The sequence below is a fragment of the Erpetoichthys calabaricus genome, chromosome 6 (genome assembly GCF_900747795.2).
Source record: "Erpetoichthys calabaricus chromosome 6, fErpCal1.3, whole genome shotgun sequence".
NCBI lineage: Eukaryota > Metazoa > Chordata > Cladistia > Polypteriformes > Polypteridae > Erpetoichthys > Erpetoichthys calabaricus.
Window position 1 is genome coordinate 207,602,741 of NC_041399.2, and position 21,827 is coordinate 207,624,567.

The window sequence follows — 21,827 nt, forward strand, 5'->3', positions numbered from 1 at the left end:
CCAGAAAATCGCTGCTGCTATTCACAACATTCAGTGACGCTCAACGACAAGGACATATTTACACAGACACACAATTGCCAAATGTGACACCGCTGCAAACCAAGAACAGATGAGCAACTCAAAATCTTAAATATTTCAAAGTCGTTTAGATCAGCGCAGCTTTGGATTATCTAGGAGGAGAGCAGAGAGGTAGATAGTTGAAGCCGTTACCAGTGCCACTTTCTAGATTCAAGATCAGAACTTGAGCTATGAAATAGCACTGCTAACCAGCACATCGCCCACTGGCACGCGATCTATGACATTGTTGAAAGAATCTACGGTTAAAGCAGGGTACAGTCTCATTACATGAAAAGAAATGCAGTGCATGATGGGTTTTGCCTAAAAAAAGGTGGTTGTGGTGGCTAGGGCACATTTAAAAATAAATTTTATACAGGAAAGAGAAACATTTACTTTGTAAAGTCTTATTGCAGAAGACTTGCTGTTTAAAGGAATGGATTTTTCAGATGGAGCTGCTTGGGTGACTCTTTTAAAATCTTACATTGCAATGCATCTCAATAGCTATGTACTGTAATTGTCTGAGTCCAGAGTATTAGTTGGGGAGACAGCTGCTGGTCTATAGGCGCCACTCACTAAATTTGGGCCAATTTAGCCTTCACATGTAATTTTAAGCAAAACACCATTGATAGCAACATCCTGTAACTCGGGTGCTCCATCTGCTTGGGATCTTGCGGTGAAAATAAGATCGTCTTTGAGCCTGCCTCTTTTTTAATATCGTCCCAATCAGAAGAGGCAGGGCTTTCTTGGGGCTCTGCAGATGTCGTTACACGTCCTCTCTGGGTGTCTTCTCGGAACTGCAGGTAGGGGAAGAGAGGACAGTTAGTGACGGTGCCTCTTCGTGGTTCAAAGTAGTGTTGCTTGCTGTACTCGAGCCCTGTGACAAGCATACCAGTACGTAAATCTTATTGTCCTGGTGTCTTGTGTAAAATCATAAAATAATGTTGTTCTGGTATTGCTATCTTTTGAGTCTGGAAAATGTTCAGCTTTGTGAAGATGAACATTGATCCACCTGTCCCGGACACTAGGAGTTAACTGCTTTGTTCACACTTTTGTAGATACAAATGAAGGGTGTGTTTAGTGCACAAGTAAAATTGCTTTCCAGTCTTCCACACTGCACACATGGCGAATTGAACACTGGTCAAGCCTGCAGGTGTTGTTTCATTCGTGCTTTAAAGGCGACATTATTTTAATTGAGGGTATTATTCAGCAATTGAGCTAATTTGGAATGACAACAGGCATTCTCGGGAACACTTTAAGGGTTAGAATAGGGAAAGCTGTTATGTTTTCCATATGGCCTGAATGGCTCAGAGTGCTTACAGAGTCTATATTGGTGAGATCACAGCCTGAGGCGCAACCTTATGTCGTATTATTTCTTTTTAAACTACACACCATTTTAAACTGATTATCACTGAGTGAAATATATAATGTGATTTTTTTTTTTTTTGAAATTTTTGAGCTAATGACAAAACCAGTTTGGTTAGTAAGCCAATTAAAATATCTATTTTTTTTTTTTTTTAAAGGGAGTATTCTTTTCAGGAATGTCGACTGGGATTTTTTTTGTGTTAATTACGTGATTAAAAATATTTCATCCTTGTGTTTGATGGAGTAATTCACAGAATGCAATTGTTCCTGTACTCATTTGTGAGTCCATCCTTCTTAACGCCTTTATACGATTCAAGTGCTGTAAGGATAGACCTTTTTGCACTGATGCTTTATGCTGTTGCGTCTGTTGAGTCCCATTAAAAAGCTTAATTTCAATGGCACTCGTGCTAAAGATCTTGGACTTGTTGGTTCCAGTTGTAAACACTTTTGTTTTTTGTGCAGAACCTCGCAATTTACATTTTTTGTTTTTTTTTAACATCACTTTTCTTTTTTTTAACATATTTCTGAAGTTTTTGTTGTTTTGGCTTTCTATCCATGCATGGCTCTTTTTTCTTCTTTTTTCTTCTTTTTTTTTTTTTTTAAGGTCAGAAGAAGTTAGCAGCATCAGGTGCATGACCAGAGGGCATAGTTATATGCACACTTATACTCGCAAATAGGTTTTAGGCAATCTGATATGCATATCTGTGAGATGTGGGAGAAAAAACTGGAGTACCTGGAGAAAATGGAGGCTGATTGTTCTAATGTTCTATCTAGATGAGAACCGGTCATTCAGCCTGACAAAGCTCGCCAGTCCTATCCACTTAATTCTTCCAAAATAACATCAAGTTTTGAAAGTCCTTAAAATCCTACTGTGCTTGGTCACTTACTACATATGTCTGTGGTCCTCTGCAAAGCACTGAGGCTAAGGATCTGCGCTGGCATCCAGAAGGTTCGCCGGTTCAAATCTCCATCACTGCCAAAAGAGATCCTACTCTGTTGGGTCCCTTGAACAAGACCCTTAACCTGTAATTGCTCCAGGGGCGCTGTACAATGGCTGACCCTGCACTTTGACCCCAAGGGGTATGCGAAAACTAACAAATTCCTAATTATATAAGGTGAAATAAATAACAAAAAAAAATGTACCCTTGTTCTTGGTAAACTCATTTTAAAATAAGTATCAATCCACTGGAATAATTCCCTTCGTAATTTTAAACACTTCAACCATACTTGTTTTCTGGGGTCCAATTTTCAAAGTTCGAAGTAGGAATTAATTCTGGACTGCAGAACATTGAAATATTGGACATGATTGTGCATCAGGTCACACACATCCTTGCAATGTATGAGCAAACCAAAGCACTAGACAGAAAACAAAAGGTCATACAGTGGTTAGTGCTGGGTTCTTTTTCTCACTCCTGGCCCCCCCCTTTACTCCCTGACACCTCCCACCATATTGCTTTGATGTGCTTGGGACCTCACTGTTGTCCTGCCTTTGCTTTGATGTGGTGCGATCACATTACTGGGGACAGGGCTATGAAGACTAATGCAGTGTGAAGTGCGTCATGATTAGAAGTTTACGAATCCCCCTTACCCCTTATTTAATGCTCTTGCAATTTCATGGTGGATCTCATTGCCAGCACCCCAATGCTTCAGTTGCAGTGTGATGATGTGGCGTAACAGGAAGGATGGAGTAAGATTTTTTGGGGGGATTTGGAGTAATCTGTTACTTGCTTTGGAACCCATTGGGTACCTGTACTGAGGTCTGAAAGCTAGTGTTGATTCCAAACTCAAAATTGTAGTACTGGTGCAAAACCCCACATGAGTTTGGAGAACCAATAGATTAATGGAAAAAAACTTCAATCAATTAAAATGTTTTATTTATTAATAATCATTGTTTTCATATAAAATATGCTTCCATAATAATAATAATATTTTTTTTGCATTTATAGAACACTTTTCTCACTACTCAAAGCACTTAGCAATTGCAGGTTAAGGGCCTTGCTCAAGGGCCCAACAGAGCAGAGTCCCTATTGGCATTTTGCGGGATTCGAACTGGCATCCTTCCGATTGCCAGTGCAGATCCCTAGCCTCAGAGCCACCACCATCATTTCTTAAATAATGTTTCAGTTTTCTCAGTGTTTGAAAGTCCTTGTGCAGCCTTATGATGGAGAGATTCATTCTTCAGTTTGAGGTGTTATGGCCGCCATGGTATGCAGTATTTCCTTTTAGATTTTATGCTGTCTGAAGAAAGTGCAAATTGTGCCTCCACAGTGTGTAGCTCCTTGATAAGCTATGCTTCTCCAGAGTTGCATATTTTTTTAGTTATGCACCTGGTAAAGAATTCAGAATTTACTTCATCCTTATTGTCAAAGATTTGTGTGCGTTTATGTTGCCATTTTGAGAAAGAGCTTGGTATTTGATCAGCTGTTGTGATTTTTGTATTCTGATCACTGTGTTTTTTTCCTTCATTCTCAGCTGTTTTTTTTTTGGTTTGTTAAATTCAGAGATTCTTTAGATTGGTGAAGTGTCCTTGTTTTTGAGTAATTCAAGCATTTTAATAAATTAACAGAAACTAAAGATAATACACTTTTAGAAAACTTAGCATTGGTTCAATCGGTTGCTCAGTTTATCTTGTTGACGTTTATGCTAATTAACAAATATCCTTTTAGGTCTATGTTTGTAGCATAATTCCCCCAGAAAATCTGTGATAAAATGCTAGTTAGTTAATGTGTCATAAACTGTTGTTTATAAAGATATAACGGCAAATTGGGTTTTGTTAAAAAAAAAAAAAAAAAAGTTAACTTTTACAAATGATTTTCAGAATGGCAGTAGGCATCAGACTTTTCCAGTGATTTTCAGTTGCAGGCTTCATTTACATAATCTTAGAAAGTCGGTGCAGTCAATGCCACACTTGTGACCGCCAGTCATGTGGTCTTCCTGATGTCCCCAAACAGCCTCATCTGTGCATCTACTGGTGTCATTAGGCAGATTTGTTGATTTTAGGTGTTTTGAGTCCTGAAATCTGCATCTCCTGTGGCCCTTCGTTATCCGCTCTCTTAATGGCAGTCCTATCGATGGGGTGTGACACACCGTTCACTTCAAATGCATATTTTGCAGTTCATATTTTCACAAGCTTAGCTGCCATTTCCTCCAAGCTTACATCGATTCCTACACCATCGCCGTTAACTGTGAACAACAGAGAGAGCACACACGGCACCTGCAACAACATATCATTCACGTTTACCACTTGTCCATTGATGCTGCCAAATGCCAATGTAGAATCGGATGCTACAGAAAAGTTTTCCCTTGCACCAGAATAAATTTATTTTTAAGACGTGCAACTTGTACACGTGCCACACATTTGTATGTCTAGTAGGGTTTTTTTTAGGAGACTTTTCCACTGTGGATGGTTCATCGTAAACTGAAGCCTGCTCCCGGTTGGACCAGGATAACGAGAATGCCTCTGATCTTTGCAGTGCAAAATCACCGCTCCTACTTTAAGTGTCATCTTCCTGATGCATTGGTCTAGTTTAGAAGTATGTCACTCAGTGAGCTTTCTAATTGCTTTAAGAATTCACTCATGGTTGTCCCCAGACATATAGGTTATACATCTGACTAATCTATTACTTACCCTCAGTCATTTGCTGTGATGGCAGAGAATAACTTCTAATCTCATGCTATCTTGAAGAATGGAGATAAAAGAATTCCAGATAAGGTGGACACCGAGCTTGATCAACAGGACACAATTTCAAACTACCCATAAAAGAATCTGATTACTAGTGTTGCATAGTCTGAATCTCTGGTATCCACTTGCATGCGCACAACAATTCACATGTATTTTGGCTAAAACATTCTTAAATAAAGCAATTCTGGAAAATGCTCAGAGATGATTGTTTAAACAGGATCAAGTGTTTAAAGCAGCATTAAAAAAAATAACAAATTTTTTTGGGTTGGAATATTCCTTTAACACCCACTGTAGATGCAAGTACAATATCATTTGTTAATGGTAACTGCTTTTTAAATGTTAAACTTTGAAGACCTTTAGGTCCTACTTTTTCCCCTTGGGGATTAATAAAGTCTGTCTGTCTGTATCTGTCTCTGTCTGTCTATCTGTCTATCTATCGTGTTGATAGCACTTTTTGCGTGTTGCACTCATATTTGGTATATTCAAACATTGCATTTAAAGAAATAACGGTGCTGGCTTAGTTGTTTTTAGGGTATTGTATGGTGTGTCACAAGAGAGGGAAATGGATGTACAGCTGGCCAGTGAGATGGAACAAGCAGACAAGCCAAGTTTAATTTTGTGTTTCTATCAGTTGGCATGTACAGTCAAATAATTTTGTTCTTTCTTGCTTTTACTTTGTAAAATGTCATTGCAATACCAGAAATGCACTTGGCTAACATAAAATCTGTCAGTTATGCAGCAATTATTCCCTAAGAATGTAAATCTGCAGACTGGGTTGGGTCAGGTCATGTTGGAGAGGATGCACTGGTACAGTGCGTTGCCATACCCACCACACTGAAACAGTTCAGAATTATGGTTGGCAACCCCTCCCAGGCAGACATGCAGTCCAGTCCTACCCCCGGAAATGACCATCTATCTGCCACAGAAAAGTGTTACATGGGCATCCTCTTGGCATGGTCCACCTGCTCAGGCCCTCAACATTGAAGATTCTGCGAACTGGAGAATTGTGCCATAGAGCCTTAGTGCCATAACTGATGCTTCCCCACAATGCAGTTAATATGCCCCATTTGGGACTCTGTGAGCAACCGCTTGTTCAATACAAAGTCAGATCTGCTGTACTCTAGGATTCTCCGAAGAGACACAGTACCGAAGGAGCCAAGTCTTTGGCTCAGGTCATTGGATAGAGTCCTTGTGTCACAACCATATAGCAAAACGGGAAGCCCCAGGAATCTAAAGACTTGGACTTTCATCCTTCTGCAGAGATATCGGGAGTGCCACACACCCATTTCCATTGACCTCATGACCCCCTCCCTGCCCATGCTCTCCGAATCCTTCCACTGATTTCATAGGAAGAGTAACCAGATACATAAATGTCGCTGCTGAGATAAGTAAACCTATCAACGAGGTCAACATTTTCTCCGCAGACAGACACACTGTTCCTTTAATAGCCTCTTAGGCATAGCCATCTTTAGAGTGGGACTCCTGAGTCATACATTTGTAAGGTTTTTTTTAATAAAATGGATGCTATCCTAATTTTTTTTAGTAGTCTTTCTTTATTTTATGAACCCCTTTGTCTAGTGCCGATTCGCAGCGAGCAGTAATCTCTGTCGGGAGGACGTGGTATTTGTCTGAAATGCCAAGTAGCAACTGTTTCTTTTCTTGGATAGGAACTTGACGACCAGGTTAGAAAATCGATGTATGGATGCTTTATCATACAAAGCGTTTATACTGTATGTGCTTTAATAACCCTTTATTCACTGAAACATGGCTGCTGTGTAAACCCTTATTAGGGTTAGAGAAATTGGGTTATTGGCCTCAGAGAAACAGATGTAGATTTCTGTGAGAGCAACTTTATGTGGCCATGTAAACCCTTAACCAGGTTACACCTAAATATTTCATAGTCTGCACATGTCTGTTGTATCCTGTTCGCCTGCGCATGTGTTGGCTTCACATACTCTCAACAGCCATAGGTAATTGCATCCACAAGATTAATTTCCTGAGGCCAATGCTGTTGATTGCATTATCCCTTCATCTGGTTGAAATCTATCTCAAATCGCTAGATTTATGGTGAGGAGCTGAACGTACAAGACTAAGCTCAGCAGCACAATCTCTGGTGCTGTAAGGTAAAAGGAATGTGTAACCTAATGCAATACTTGACTTCTTGAAGTAAAAATATTTGCGTTATTGTTATCCCAGAAGCTCTGGGTGTAAGGCAAGAAGCACACGTATCGGTATGCTGGCCCTTTTTAAAGCTCAGTCTCATGGGTACTCAAAAATAGTGTGCTGCATGCAATCCGGTAACAGATAAAATATTAATAAGGTGTCAGTTTAGTTTTAATCCAACCATTGCCACAGATATGATGAAACAGTATGATCAAGTGAAGCAGCACCCGGTGCTCATACTTCGAATCTTCATAAGCTCAGTTGGAGGACGTAAAAAGGGGATGAATTTGATTAACTTCAGAACACATGAAGGATTAAATCAATTTTTTAAAACCCAAGAAAATGATCACAGGCTTCATGCATGTTTTTGAATCCATGATGGCCGGTGATGACGTTTTAACTCTTTTGTGCAGTTTGATGAGAGCAGGCTATTCATCTAAACGAAACTCGCCAGTCCTGTCCACTTCATTCTTCTAAAATAACATCAAGTTGAGTTTTGAAAGCCCCTTAAAGTCCTTCTGTTTATTACAAGGGAGAACTCCAGAAGGATACTGGCACATATATCCATCCATCCATCCATTTTCCAACCCGCTGAATCCGAACACAGGGTCACGGGGGTCTGCTAGAGCCAATCTCAGCCAACACAGGGCACAAGGTAGGAACCAATCCCGGGCAGGGTGCCAACCCACCGCAGGACACACACAAACACACACCAAGCACACACTAGGGCCAATTTAGAATCGCCAATCCACCTAACCAGCATGTCTTTGGACTGTGGGAGGAAACCGGAGTGCCCGGAGGAAACCCACGCAGACACGGGGAGAACATGCAAACTCCACGCAGGGAGGACCCGGGAAGTGAACCTGGGTCTCCAGATCTCTATGCTGCGAGGCAGCATAGCTACCCACTGCGCCACCGTGCTGCCCCAGGCACATATAAACACAGATTTTTTTTTTTAAATATATAAAAAAAAGATGCCTTAACTGGGCTACTCGCCTTATCCCAGTTTTGTGTGTTCATATAAACCCAGTGACAGTCTCTTTTAGTATCTCAAGTGATCATCAGTCAGAAATATAACACTATCCCTGAGTGAGGACGCTGCCATACCGTACTTGGTTAACAAAAGTTGTTGCATTTTGGTGAAGGGTGAGCAGTGCTTACTGTATAGACGGCAACAGCTGATAATGTAATTAAGTATAAAAGATCAAACATTTTTCTTTTGTTTTTCTTTTCTTCAAAACCAATGTTCGTGTCACTGGGAGATTGTTGTAAATGGTTGCCTCACGTTTCCATTTTCAACGAATTCCCAGATGCATTTTGAACTTGCTGCTTGTCTGTAGTCTTGAGAGAGTTGCTGGTTGCCTATTAATGTGTTGCAAAATGGTAGTAAGTAGAAGATTGCAGTTTGAGGCTTGTGACCTGCATTATTATGGTCTGCATTTTTTTTGTACCAACTTCCTATGGGTTTGTTCATATATTTAATGTCTGTTCTGACTGGTATCTGAATATATTTCCCATTTTTTTGAAGTTGCATTTCCAGATATAATTGTAGATTGCTTGGCAGATCCGTGTCATGGAATGCACTTTTCTAAATCCAGTTTCTTCTTTAGCATCTATCTTAGTGCAGCAATATGTATGCAGATGACTGAAGACAAATATTAAATGTTAGTAATATAAAGCTATTTGGATATTGAGAGCAGTTGTAGATGCACGGTGTATGGTTGTGTGTGTGTGTATGTGTACAGTATATATGTGTATATGTTTATATATGTACGTGTGTGTGTATGTATATATAGTATATGCATGTACAGTGGAACCTCGGTTCACGAACGTCTCAGTACACGTACAAATCAGTTTACGACCAAGAAGTTCGCCAAACTTTTGCCTTGGTTCACGACCACACACTCAGTATACGAACAAGCCAGTTTCCCTTTCGGTTTGTATATGTTCAGTCTCTCCCTGTGCATTTCCTGTGCAGAGTGCAAGAGAGAGAGAGCGAGAGCGACACACACACACACACACACAGAGGCAGAGAGACAGACGCACACACACAGGCAGCGCGAGAGAGAGCTGGACGCATAAGGTAGGAAGGCAGGTAAAGAATGCACTGGGCTTGATTTTGTTTTCACTTCTGTTTACAGCGATCGGTTCGTAGTGTGCATGTTACTTTTCTTGGTGGTTTTTTAAATTATGGATTTTTTCAAATGTTCATTGTTTTCCCTGTGCTTAAAACTCATTTTAAAAAAAAAAAAAAAAAATGGTTTTAGCCAGCGGTTGGTAGTGCTATAGCGTGAACTATTGCAGTGTTAGTTTTCTCTGTTGTTCAAGGGTTTCTCAGTGTTGTTCAATGTTTTTACATTTAGTTTATATGTGTGTATACAAATGTACATGTGTGTGTGTGTGTGTGTGTGTGTATAATATATATATATATATATATAATACACAGCAGACGCCAAAGGAATCAGCATACAATAGACGTAAATCAGAACCCCCACCCCACCTGGCATTCACTCCCGTATCACCATAATGTGTCAGAAGGCACGGCGCGCACCCTGACCAAGTGGGGCATCAGAATAGCACATAAATCCACCAACAATCTGCGCACGGTCCTGTTTAATGCTAAAAACAAGAAATCGACAGCCGAAACACGAAACGCAGTTTATAGTATCCCATGCAATTCTTGATCAGCTGTATACATAGGACAAACGTCAAAAAAAATCTCAACACGTGTACAGGAACATCGCAACGCCGTCAGAAGAAAGGACGCACTATCTTTGATATATGCACATACTAAATCGACAGGACACACATTCAACTGGGACAACGTAAAAGTAAAATTTAAGGCCAGTACAAAAAGCGCCAGAGAGTTGGCCGAGTCTTGGCTATCAGATGAAAACGCCATCAACAGACACTTGGACATAAACCCAGCATATGCCAACTTAAGACGGACATATAAACAATGATTAAACTATACAACCCCCCCCCCCTTGATCATACTGACTTAGTCATCCCCAACACACCCAAACTGAACCCCCCCCCCCCCCCACTGAATGTGTTGCTATATATTGCCTTTGATTCTTGTACGTCTAAGCATTATCCTCTGATGAAGACCCCTGACAGGGGTTGAAAGCTCAGGAATAAAACTATTTTATGATACGTGATTCGTTTTTTCTCCCTTTGTGGATCTCCAACTGCAAATATATATATATATATATATATATATATATATATATATATATATATATATATATATATATTTATATATATATATTTATATAATAAATATGTTTGAAATAGTTTTACTGTCAAATAATGCAGAGTACGTGACACGTGTTTCGCCCTAATTCTGGGCTTATCAGGCGCACGCACTCACTGCACCCCCCTCTCGAATCGAATATATATAAAATATGTATTTATGTATTTCTCTCCTCCTGTCTGGTTTTGTACTTGATGTCTTTGAACTCAACATCCACTTTTACTCCTCATGTATCTCACAGTCTCGCTTCCTCTTTCTCTTCATGTCATAAAATCCAAACTGTCCAATCACACCAAAGCCAAACTGTAGTGCTGTGATGAACTGGACATACAGATCTCACTGTTTTGCTATTTATTAGATTTATTAATTAAATTTTATTATAGTATTTGTCCTATGGGTCTCTCTATCTTTTGTGTTTTTATGTTTCTGCTGCTATATGCATCTAAATTTCCCCTTGGGATTCATAAAATTTATCTAATCTGATTATTGTATACTGTGCTTGACTGTTAAATGGATTTTTAGCTTAATGTGAAAAAGAACAAACTAAATTAAAAAAAAAAGCATGTTTTGTTTTTGGAGATTGTGAGCATCATCATGTATTATATGTGTGCAGCCATTTCATACCTTCTTCCAGTATACAGTATAATAAAATTGTGCTTTTTGGAACATCAAGCAAAAATGTGTTTTCTCCCTGTAACTTTTTGTCTGACTTCTGTCATCTGAGGAAAATGAGAGTTTACATAATGTGTCTGCTTTAAGCTTCTGATCATTTTACAGTTCATTTTTTTTTTTTTTTTCAGAATTATCTCTCAGTTCCTCAAATGCTTGGTTGATTTCAATGAGCAGTTTTTGAAGTTACCAAAAATGTATTTTTTTTCCTGTCAAATAAACAAATTGAGAAAGGACTTTTTTTTTTTTTTCTTTTGAAGTGGGCTTGTAAATGTGAAAACGTTGCACATTCCAAGCCCCCGATATACCGCATTTCAAACGTTTATGTAACCTTGACTAAATACTTTATCATTGTGTGCTGCTTGCTATTACATGACAAGACCTAGATCTGTGAGAATAACTGATATTGCTTTGTGCCCTTACTGTCTGGAGCTGAAATTGAAGTCTTGTGAGCACCATGCATTTCACACTTCAGGTCTTTCAGTTTAACTGTTTACAAGCGAACAAGATCTCTCGTTTCCCTCCAGGAATATTCGACATGCTTTTCAAATTACCTGGATGCTGCACGCGCTGTTAATGTTTCATGGTAGCAACGTCTATTCAAGTGATTATTTAAGTGTCTCTCTCTCTCTCTCTATACAGAGTCATACTACATATCATATTATAGCTCCACTGTGGAGTGATTGTACTTAATGTGCTATGTGTAGGACCCTGCTAGTGTTTACCTACCACCCAGTCTGACCCTCCCATTCCCAAGCTGGTAAAAGAAGATTTCTGAGCTCATCTTTCTCTTGTTAAGGTCTGCATTCCCACCGGGCTCATTGGTGCACAGCTGCTCCCGGCCATTAAGCACATTCTCTTCACCGCTGAGATCTCCGTGCGGCAGCAGCAGCAGCAGCTGAGGCGCTCCTGACATAATTGTAGCAAACGGGCCAGGCAGCCACTTATTGGGAGGAGTTACTGGTATTTGGCCAGTCTGTCATTAAAATAGTTTGTCTGGTGACCACAAAAGACGGTTTCATTTTCTTTGTTAGCTGTTCAGATTTTAAGGGATGTGTCCCAGTTTCAGCGCATCATTTCTAGTGAACCTCTGTAAGCAGTTCAGTGAGTGCGTTTCTGTCATTTCTTTGATAGCATTCATTTGTATTAAAGGACATAACAGGAGTGACTGGAGGATGCAGCATGAGAGCCCCTCCAAACTGAAAAAGAAATAATGCATTGAATAATAGATTTTATTTATATAGTGCCTTTCCCAATGCACATGCTAACTTGTGGTAGCCCTCTCTGACAAAACGAGCACAGGTTGGCTTTTATTTTCTCAGCAAATGCTTATCCACGAATGACGGATCCATGAAGAAAATGACTGCCTTTGAAATGGGCATTTTGAGAAGTGTGCTATTTTTGGTCAATCGTTTTCAGAAACTCCCATGTCCTACATTAAGAAACATGGTGAGAGCCGTGATGCAACCCCCATTTTTTTTTTATTTATTTATTTATTTTTTTGTGTGAGCCAGTCTCATTCTTCAGATACTTTCCTAATCCTCGAGGCTTCAGGTTCCCTTTGTTTCCAGCCTATTAACCTTTCTCCACCCACCCGCTCACTCACCAAAAGACCTTATAGAGATTCTGTGTGAACCACAGCTGCCATGTCTGTGTCTGAGTGATGCGGCATGGAAATGTATGTCAGGCAAAAAAAAAAGTATACTTTTAGATATTAATGTTTGATTACGGCTTCCTTTGGTTTTAAAGTATTCTTTGGAGGAACACAGACCGCCTAGTATATATTAAAGCCTGTACTAAATTGTGGTAACTCGGCCAGCTTACCAGAATGACTGGCTGCCGGCACTGGTTTTTTTTTTTTTTTTTTTTTTTGTGAGTGCGCTGATTATGATATTTATTTAGCGGTTTTTCTCTTTCATGTGTGCCTCAACTGAGGATGGATTTGCAAACCACAGCCTTGTAATAGCTTGAAAAAGGAAGAAAAAAAAAAACTTGACGATTCAAGCTGCATCATTGAGGGTCAACAGCTGCTTACATTTGTAGAGAAGCAAAGTGTAGCACAGCAGTGATTTGCTGTTTGCTTTGCTTAAGTGTGATATGTGACAATGTGGGAAGATTGTAGGCCACTTTTTATGACTTTAAATGGCATCAGTTCCTTTATCCTTCAGAGTATACTGTATGTATTTTAAAAAAAAAAAAAAATAAATAAAAATAAAAATTGTATATTCATTACGCAAAGCCTGATTTCCAAGTTAATGGATTAAAAGTTTAGTAGAAACTCTTCTGAGGTTTTGTATCACGTGCTCAACGATAAAATCAACAGCACCTTCTATGTCAAGTGTTTCTGCCATTTCAAAGTCAAAGTGAACTTTATCTCAACCATATATGTGAATTTGTCTAAGTATTAGCTGTTAGGTTTTATAAATCTGTTGTTATAATTATAATTATGGACCCTAATTATAAACCTAATTTTATTTTGCTTGGTGTCTTTTCAAAGTCAATGTGAACTTTGTCATCTCAACTATATACAAGTATACGGATAGAAGAAATTGCAAAGCTCAGGGTCCACAGTGTAACAACATGATGTCCAAATAATAAATTAAAAATAGAATTTAAATTTAAAATTAAAACCCAGACAAGACATTGTGCAAAGACAAGACAAAGAAGTAGCTGCAATATTGACGTGTAGTTAGCAATATGAACATTGATGCAATGTATGGTATTTGCAATCAAGATACATAAAAATAGTCAATAGATATGTAATATAATAAATGAATAATAGATATAGATAATACAGAAATTATCCGTGTATGATAATAGTTGTTTAAGACGTGTAAACAATGATTGGTCAGAATGTTTCACAGCAGAAGGTTATCAAGAGTGTCAAAATACTTAAAGGTCAGTATGAGATCTTCAGTTCTTTTCTACCCGCACACTCGTCTTTACAGGACAGTGGCTCGCATGTATAAAAGTTCTGTTTTTAGAGGTGGTTGAGGCCGTGTGGATCCCAGGGGGCAGCCTGGTGTTAAGGAGTCTGACAGCTTGGGGGTAAAAACTCTCCTGCAGCCTGGCAGATCTGGCTCAGATGGTGCAGTATCTTCTCTTGGATGGCAGAAGTGTAACAAGTCCATATGAGGGGTGTAAGGGGTCCTGCACAATGCTGCAGGCATTGCGGACACTGAGTTTGTAAAATATGTCCTGTAGTGAAGGGAGAGGCACCCCAATAATGTTCTCTGCTGTCTTCACTATCCTTTGCAGGCGCTTGCGGTCGGATATGTTGCAGTTGCCATACCAGACAGTGATACCGCTGGTCAGAACATTCTCAATGGTGCCTCTGTAGAACATGGTGAGGATGGAAGGGGGAAGGATGGAAGTGTAGTCTCTGCTGGGCTTTTTTGATTAGTGATGAGGTGTTATGTGTCCATGTAAGTTCCTCAATTATGTGCACACTGAGGAACTTGGTACTCCTAACAGTCTCCACATCTAAACCATTGATGCTGAGTGGGATGTGGGCAGGATGTGATTTTCTGAAGTCCACGATTATCTCTTTTGTCTTGTCGACATTGAGAGAGAGATTGTTGTCTTCACACCATGCGGACAGCCATTCCACCTCATCTCTGTATGCTGTTTCATGTCTGTAAGACATTATTCATATTAATACATTCAAATAGAAAAGTATTTAAGAATTTTTTTTTGTTCTTTGAAAGGGAGCTAATTTTCACACTTTACATAAAGGCCTGTTATTTAAAGAATAGGCAGTGGCACATGGAGTAAGGTTGTTTAAAACATTTTTTTATATATAATACACATACTGTGTATATATACACAGGCAGTGGTTGGTGTTGCTTTCTCACCTCTGAGTCCCGGGTTTAAATGAAGTCGGTAGATGGACCCTTTGACTCCGGCCATGACTCCTCAGTTTAAGGTGGATTTATTGAATTGGATCAAGCCAGTTTAAAAATGTTCTGTTAACTGTGTATGTGGTATCACTTGCAAAGACACGGCTTAAAATAAAGATGGAACCAATTATCTTTAATATAGATGGAATGCAAACATGATAGTTCCATGGAAATGATTGTTTTTGGCTACTGAAACTCGTCTCGGTAACAGCTTTTTATATTGCACTGGACTGGATTGGCGGAAATATGGTTTGTTCTACTTAGCACGCCAACTCTTCTTTTGGCTGTGAATGCCACTTCTGAATTTTACTCTGATGTGCCACCCCAGTTTCAAAATTGGGCTGAAATGCTAAATTACATTAAATACTTTTACCAGAGAACTAAGTTCAAAATGCTTTGTTTCAGTGTCTCTTTAGGATGAAACTGTCCTGGTTCACAAGTCCAAAAATGTTTGCAGACTTTTGCTAAAAGACCCTTTATATTAAATAACGTTGTTCTCAAAATCGGACTTTGGTGTAGAAAGCATTTATTAAGGTGCCACATGAGAGGTTGGGCATCATGCTAAAGGAAGTGGAAGTTCAGAGTGTGGTGTGTAGATGGCTGCAGAATTGGCTAAAACACAAGAAGCACAGGATGATGGTGCAAGGATCCTTTTCAGTGTTGGCTGAGGTTAAGAGTGTTGTCCCCCAGGGTTCAGTGCTGGGGCCGCTGCTATTTTTAATACATAATAAATGATTTAGATAGAAATATAAGTAACAAGCTGGTTAAGTCTGCGGATGATACCACCTAGGTGAATTGGCAGGTAATCGAGAATCCATTGACTTATTACAGGGGGACTTGGACAGCATACACCCTGGGAAAGATTTGTGGCAGATGAAATTTAATGGAAATAAATGTAAAGGTTTTCACATAGTAAGTAAAAGTCTGAGGTTTGAATAAACAATGGGAGGTCTCAAAATCAAAAGTACATCTTATGAGAAGGGCTTAGGAGTCGAAATGGACTCGACACAATCAACTGCCATACACTGTTGAGAAGCCGTTAAGAAGGTTAACAGAATGTAAAGTTTTATATTGCGCCCTGATGTGTGGAGTACAAGTCAAAAGAAGGGTCTTCTGAAGCTTTATAACACACTGGCGAGGCATCATATGGAGTCCTGTGTGCAGTTTTGGTCTCCAGGCTACAAAAAAGGACATAACAGCACTGGAAAAAGTCCAGAGATGAGCGACTAGGCTGATTCCAGGGCTACAGGGGATGAGTTATGAGGAAATATTAAAAGAGTTGAGCGTTTTAAGTTTAAGCAAAGGGAAATTAAGAAATGAATTAAGTGTTTAAAATTATGAAAGGTTCCAGTGGATCAAGACTGTGACTTTAAAATGAGTTCATCGAGAACGCAGGGGCACAATTGGAAACTTGTTAAGGGGAAATTTTGCACAAACATTAAGTTTTTCTTCACACACAGGACCACAGACACATCGATTAAGTGACAAAGTAGTAAGGTGGACAGCAGGACTTCGGGGACTTTAAAAACTCAACTTGATGTTATTTTAGCAGAATTAATTGGATAGAAACCAAGAGATTTGTTGGGCTGAATGGCTTGTTCTCATCTAGATTGTTCTAATGACGTCATAGCTTACTCTGTGTGTACAGTATGTATAAAAGCAATGCAAATGAAATACAGTATGAAGTGCTGCTTGAAATTATTGTAGTTCTTGAAAGGTAATAATGTAAAATTCTTGTTTAGTTGAAAGTAGCCCTGTTTGAAAAAGTCCTTAAATTTATATGAATTGTTCAGTGTGCACAACGTAAAAGAACTGAAATCCTCACAGGTGGCGCAGTGGTAGTGCTGCTGCTTTGCAGTAAGGAGACTGTGGAAAATTGTGGGTTCATTTCCCGGTTCCTCTCTGTGTGGATAGCTCTTTGAGTACTGGGAAAAGCTCTATATAAATGTAATGAATGAATTATTAAATAATATATAAAAGGCTAAATACAAGGATTGTCAAATGTCAAAGTGTAGGTTATGATTAGCAAAATTGCAAGCTTTTCTGATGAGATGTTGCAGTTTCTACATATCCCCAAGCACATTCTGCCTGTTTTGTTTGCAGGAAAATATTAATAAAACTAGAAAATGGCAGCTTGGGTCAGCATTGACACGCCAGACAGCATCACTTCTCCTGGTGGTGGAAAAATCCCATCATTTACTAAGACGGGAGGAGAAATGACTCGAGCAGTTCAGGATGAAATCAGTTCAGAGCAGACTTCAGTGGCCTCAGTCACACGTCTGCATTTCTTTCCTACACAGCTGCAAAATGCAGGTAGTACGCCATAGACCTGTAATTCAGTTATATTCTCTGGACCCTGTTCATATCATTGCGGACGGACAAATGTGTGTTTTAAAAAATAAATAAAAAATTTATATAGATATAGAGAGTCATATGAAAAAGTTTGGGAACCCCTCTCAGCCTGCATAATAATTGACTCTCCTTTCAACAAAAAGATAACAGTGGTATGTCTTTCATTTCCTAGGAACATCTGAGTACTGCGGTGTCTTCCGAACAAAGATTTTTAGTGGAGCAGTATTTAGTTTATGAAATTAAATCATTTTGTGAAAAACTGGTTGTTTAAAAATGTGGGTCCCCTTGTCATTTCGCTGATTTGAATGCCTGTCACTGCTCAATGCTGATTACTTGCAACACCAAATTGGTTGGATGAGCTCGTTAAGCCTTGAACTTCATAGACAGGTGTGTTCAATCATGAAATATAAAGATATTTAAGGTGGTTAATTGCAAGTTGTGCTTCCTTCCCTTTGACTCTCCTCTGAAGAGTGACAGTATGGGATCCTAAAAGCAACTCTCCAAAGATCTGAAAACAAAGATTGTTCAGTCTCCTGGTTTAGGGGAAGGCTACAAAAAGCCATCTCAGAGGTTTAAACTGTCAGTTTCAACTGTAAGGAATGGAATCAGGAAATGGAAGGCCACAGGCACAGTTGCTGTTAAACCCAGCAGGTCTGGCAGGCCAAGAAAAATACAGGAGCGGCATATGTGCAGGATTGTGAGAATGGTGACAGACAACCCAAAGATCACCTCCAAAGACTTGCAAGAACATCTTGCTGCAGATGGTGTATCTGTACAAATTGCGCTGAATTGTAGAACGATGTACAAAGAACATCTGTATGGCAGGGTGATGAGAAAGAAGCCCTTTCTGCACTCGCACCACAGAGTCGCTTGTTGTATGCCAATGCTCATTTAGACAAGCCAGATTCATTTTGGAACAAAGTGCTTTGGACTAATGAGACAAAAATTGAGTTATTTGGTCAGAACAAAAAGCGCTTTGCATGGCGGAAGAAGAACACCGCATTCCAAGAAAAACACCTACCACCTACTGTCAAATTTGTTGGAGGTTCCATCTTGCTGTGGGGCTGCGTGGCTAGTTCAGGGACTAGGGCCCTTGTTAAAGTCGAGGGTCGGATGAATTCAACCCAATATCAACAAATTCTTCAGGATAATGTTCAAGCATCAGTCACAAAGTTGAAGTTACGCAGGGGTTGGATATTCCAACAAGACAATGACCCAAAACACAGTTGGAAATCTACAAAGGCATTCATGCAGAGGGAGAAGTACAATGTTCTGGAATGGCCGTCACAGTCCCCTGAGTTGAATCCCATCGAAAATCTATGGGATGATTTGAAGCAGGCTGTCCATGATCGGCAGCCATCAAATTTAACTGAACTGGAGAGATTTTGTATGGAAGAATAGTCAGAAATACCTTCATCCAGAATCCAGACACTCCTCAAAGGCTATAGGAGGACAGCGTCTAGAGGCTGTTATATTTTCAAAAGGAGGCTCAACTAAGTATTGATGTCATATCTCTGTTGGGGTGCCCACATTTATGCACCTGTCTAATTTTGTTATGATGCATGTTGCATATTTTTTGTTAATCCAATAAACTTAATGTCACTGCTGAAATCCTACTGTTTCCATAAGGCATGTCAGATATTAAAAGGAAGTTGGTACTTTGAAAGCTCAGCCAATGAGAAAGAAAAATCCAAAGAATTAAGAGGGGTTCCCAAACTTTTTCATATGACTGTATAGAGATATAGATATAGTGACCAGTGCATATTTTCTTTTTTTTTATCTTCACTTTTTTTTTAAATAAAATTATATTATAAAAGCCTGTACAAATCCATAATATTTAGTTAATGTATACTCTGAAGCCCAAAACCTTTTCAGCAGCTGGTCACAGAGATCAAATTAAATTAAGGAATTGGCAAGAAACTAGTAAAAGCTCATTGTAAAAATCCTTCAAGAAATGTAGCGTTGAACTTGTCATTCCAGAATATCCGACATTTAAAAGTGCATTTAAAATCCGATTCAAAGGCAGAGGACAGTAAAAATAGGACAGAATTGTCAAGTCCACCTCCTCATTTTCTAACATCTACCTCCATAATTTTGCAGCTCTCTGGTATTTGATCTGTCATGGTCTCTAGTCATCATCTCGCTTCTTCTCAGTTCGCTAACATGGTGCATATTTTCTGTACATACATTCATGTTGTTGTGCATTGTGTACGACATAAAATAGGCTTCCTTTGTTGCATATCTTAGCTGTGTGACACAGGATGCCCCTCGTATACCGGTAGATCAGTTATATTCTGTAGCTCCCATTCGTATTATCATGGAGGTATGTAGTGTATTTTTAAAAGAATTGTGACATGCTTCATTCTTTCCATACATAGACACGTAGAAAACGCGCTGCCGTGCAAATTACTGCATTTTTTTTGAAACTGAGGGAAATGCACAATGCAGGAAACCTGCCTTTGTTGTTCCAGTATTTACATGTTTTCTGTAAGCAAGGCCGAGTACACACAGCATTCAAACGCCACGGAGGAATGTACACAATATCATCTCTATCTGCACCGCGTGATGAGGATGGTTCTTTTGAATTCCACACTTGAGATTTTTATTTAAACACAGAATGACAGGGAGGTGCATGTGTATGTTAAAGTGTATTAAAAATACTCATTGACTGACAAAAAACACTTAGAAAATTAATTTATAGGTGTAAATCGGGCATTCATGCCATGAATGATTTGCTGTTTCAGCCAATTTTTAAACATCCCACATGAAGTTTTTGATCAATATTATTTTTTTTAATACACTGTTAATATTTTGGAATGAAAAAATGTATTGAACATAGGGTTTTCATTTTACTGCTCAGTTTGTATTTTTCATTTTCTATCATCAGGCTGTAGTCTCATGTTGTGGTGTGGTGGTCACAACACCAGAGTTATTGTGGTTTAAGATCCTGGACTGGTTCCGGTATATGTGTGTGAATTATCTTCTAGTGTTTGTTTGGGCTTTTCTATGCATATTCTGGTTTTCTTCACACATTTTAAACATGTACTGTATATGTGGGGCAGACTGGCAGCCCTAAATTGGCTCTGTAGGAGTGAGGGTATGTTTGGCCCTTGTTGGACTTGCACCCACATCCTAGGCTGGTCCCTGCTGTACATCTAATCTTCTGTGAGAGGCTTCTGCTTTTGCAGCTTTGCACAGGATCAAGTGAGTTTGATAACAGTTGGATGTCATTTTTAAACATTTCATTGGATTTTTTTTCCCCCTTTGGTTCCATGTTTGTTTTTTCATTTCAACCATGAGAATTATTGCAGCTGAAGGATCAGTATCAGGGATTCAAAACGTCATCAGTACTGCTTAGATGATTTAAGAGATTATCAGACAGCCAGTCAGTGGTTTCTCAGATACAGTTTGCTATGTTTTTGAGCCTACCTTTAGGAAGGGGAATCAGCTTCCTACCTGACCCGGAATACTCCCTTCTTCATTTCCAGATATACAAGTCCCTATGCGACTGCTATCTGTAAAGGCCTTGCAGGTGAAGGACGTGTACATTGCATGAGCAGAATTCTGACAGAATAGTTGTAGAAGCAAATTTTATTAATGAGACTTTCTACAGCAAATGGCTGTTCTATGCAGTCATCTTGTAATTCGTTTAAGATTTGTATTTGCGGGGTCTAACTCCAAATAACTTGTCATTTTGCTGCACAAAGAGAGGTTTTCAGTCAGAGCTGAGACAGACGGCTTGGAGGAAACAGAAGAAATTGGCATTCAAAATAATTGGCCATTCCATCTTTCTGTAGCTCTATTGTGCGTACCACCTGCCTCCTTTGCAGAATTGTTTTCTGTGTGATTGCAAGCTGGCTTTGATGGAGAGTGGGCATTTCAAAAGGAGAGAATCCCACCCGGTTTTCCCCTTTTCTAGTGCGAAGATAGTGGTCAATGAAGCATAAAGAGATAACTGTTCTGCTTCTTACAGAAGCTTAATGATTTCTGACATGCATTTAAGGTCTGCACAGTAATGAAACTGATACCCCACAGTGACCCGGTCCACAAGGCTCAAATCTGAATTAACCTGCACATAGAACTAATGTCTGTATTTGAGCGGATCCACCTGATTTTAAAACATTGAAGAATGGCAGGTCACTGTCAGAAAGGAATCCTGTTTTTATTTATTATGAATATACAGTATGCTTCACTAGTTACTGTCCAGTCAAGCAGTATAGTGTGTGTGAGGAAGTGCACGTATTTGTGTACAGGGATGAGTTTGCATTTCTTACTTGTGAGAATTTTCACAAAATGCAGCCTCAGCATATTTAGTATTGTATTTTAGACTGTAATTTGGATTTTATAATGTACAGACTTGCACATTAGAATTAGGACTGTTCACAAA

At 39.2% G+C, this 21,827-nt stretch overlaps 1 protein-coding gene across 2 annotated transcripts in view; it reads left to right on the forward strand.

Annotated features, from left to right (window-relative positions):
* The window catches only part of LOC114653838 (rho GTPase-activating protein 21-like), a 406,130-nt gene that overhangs the window by 14,456 nt on the left and 369,847 nt on the right, over positions 1 to 21,827 (forward strand). The window lies entirely within an intron of this gene.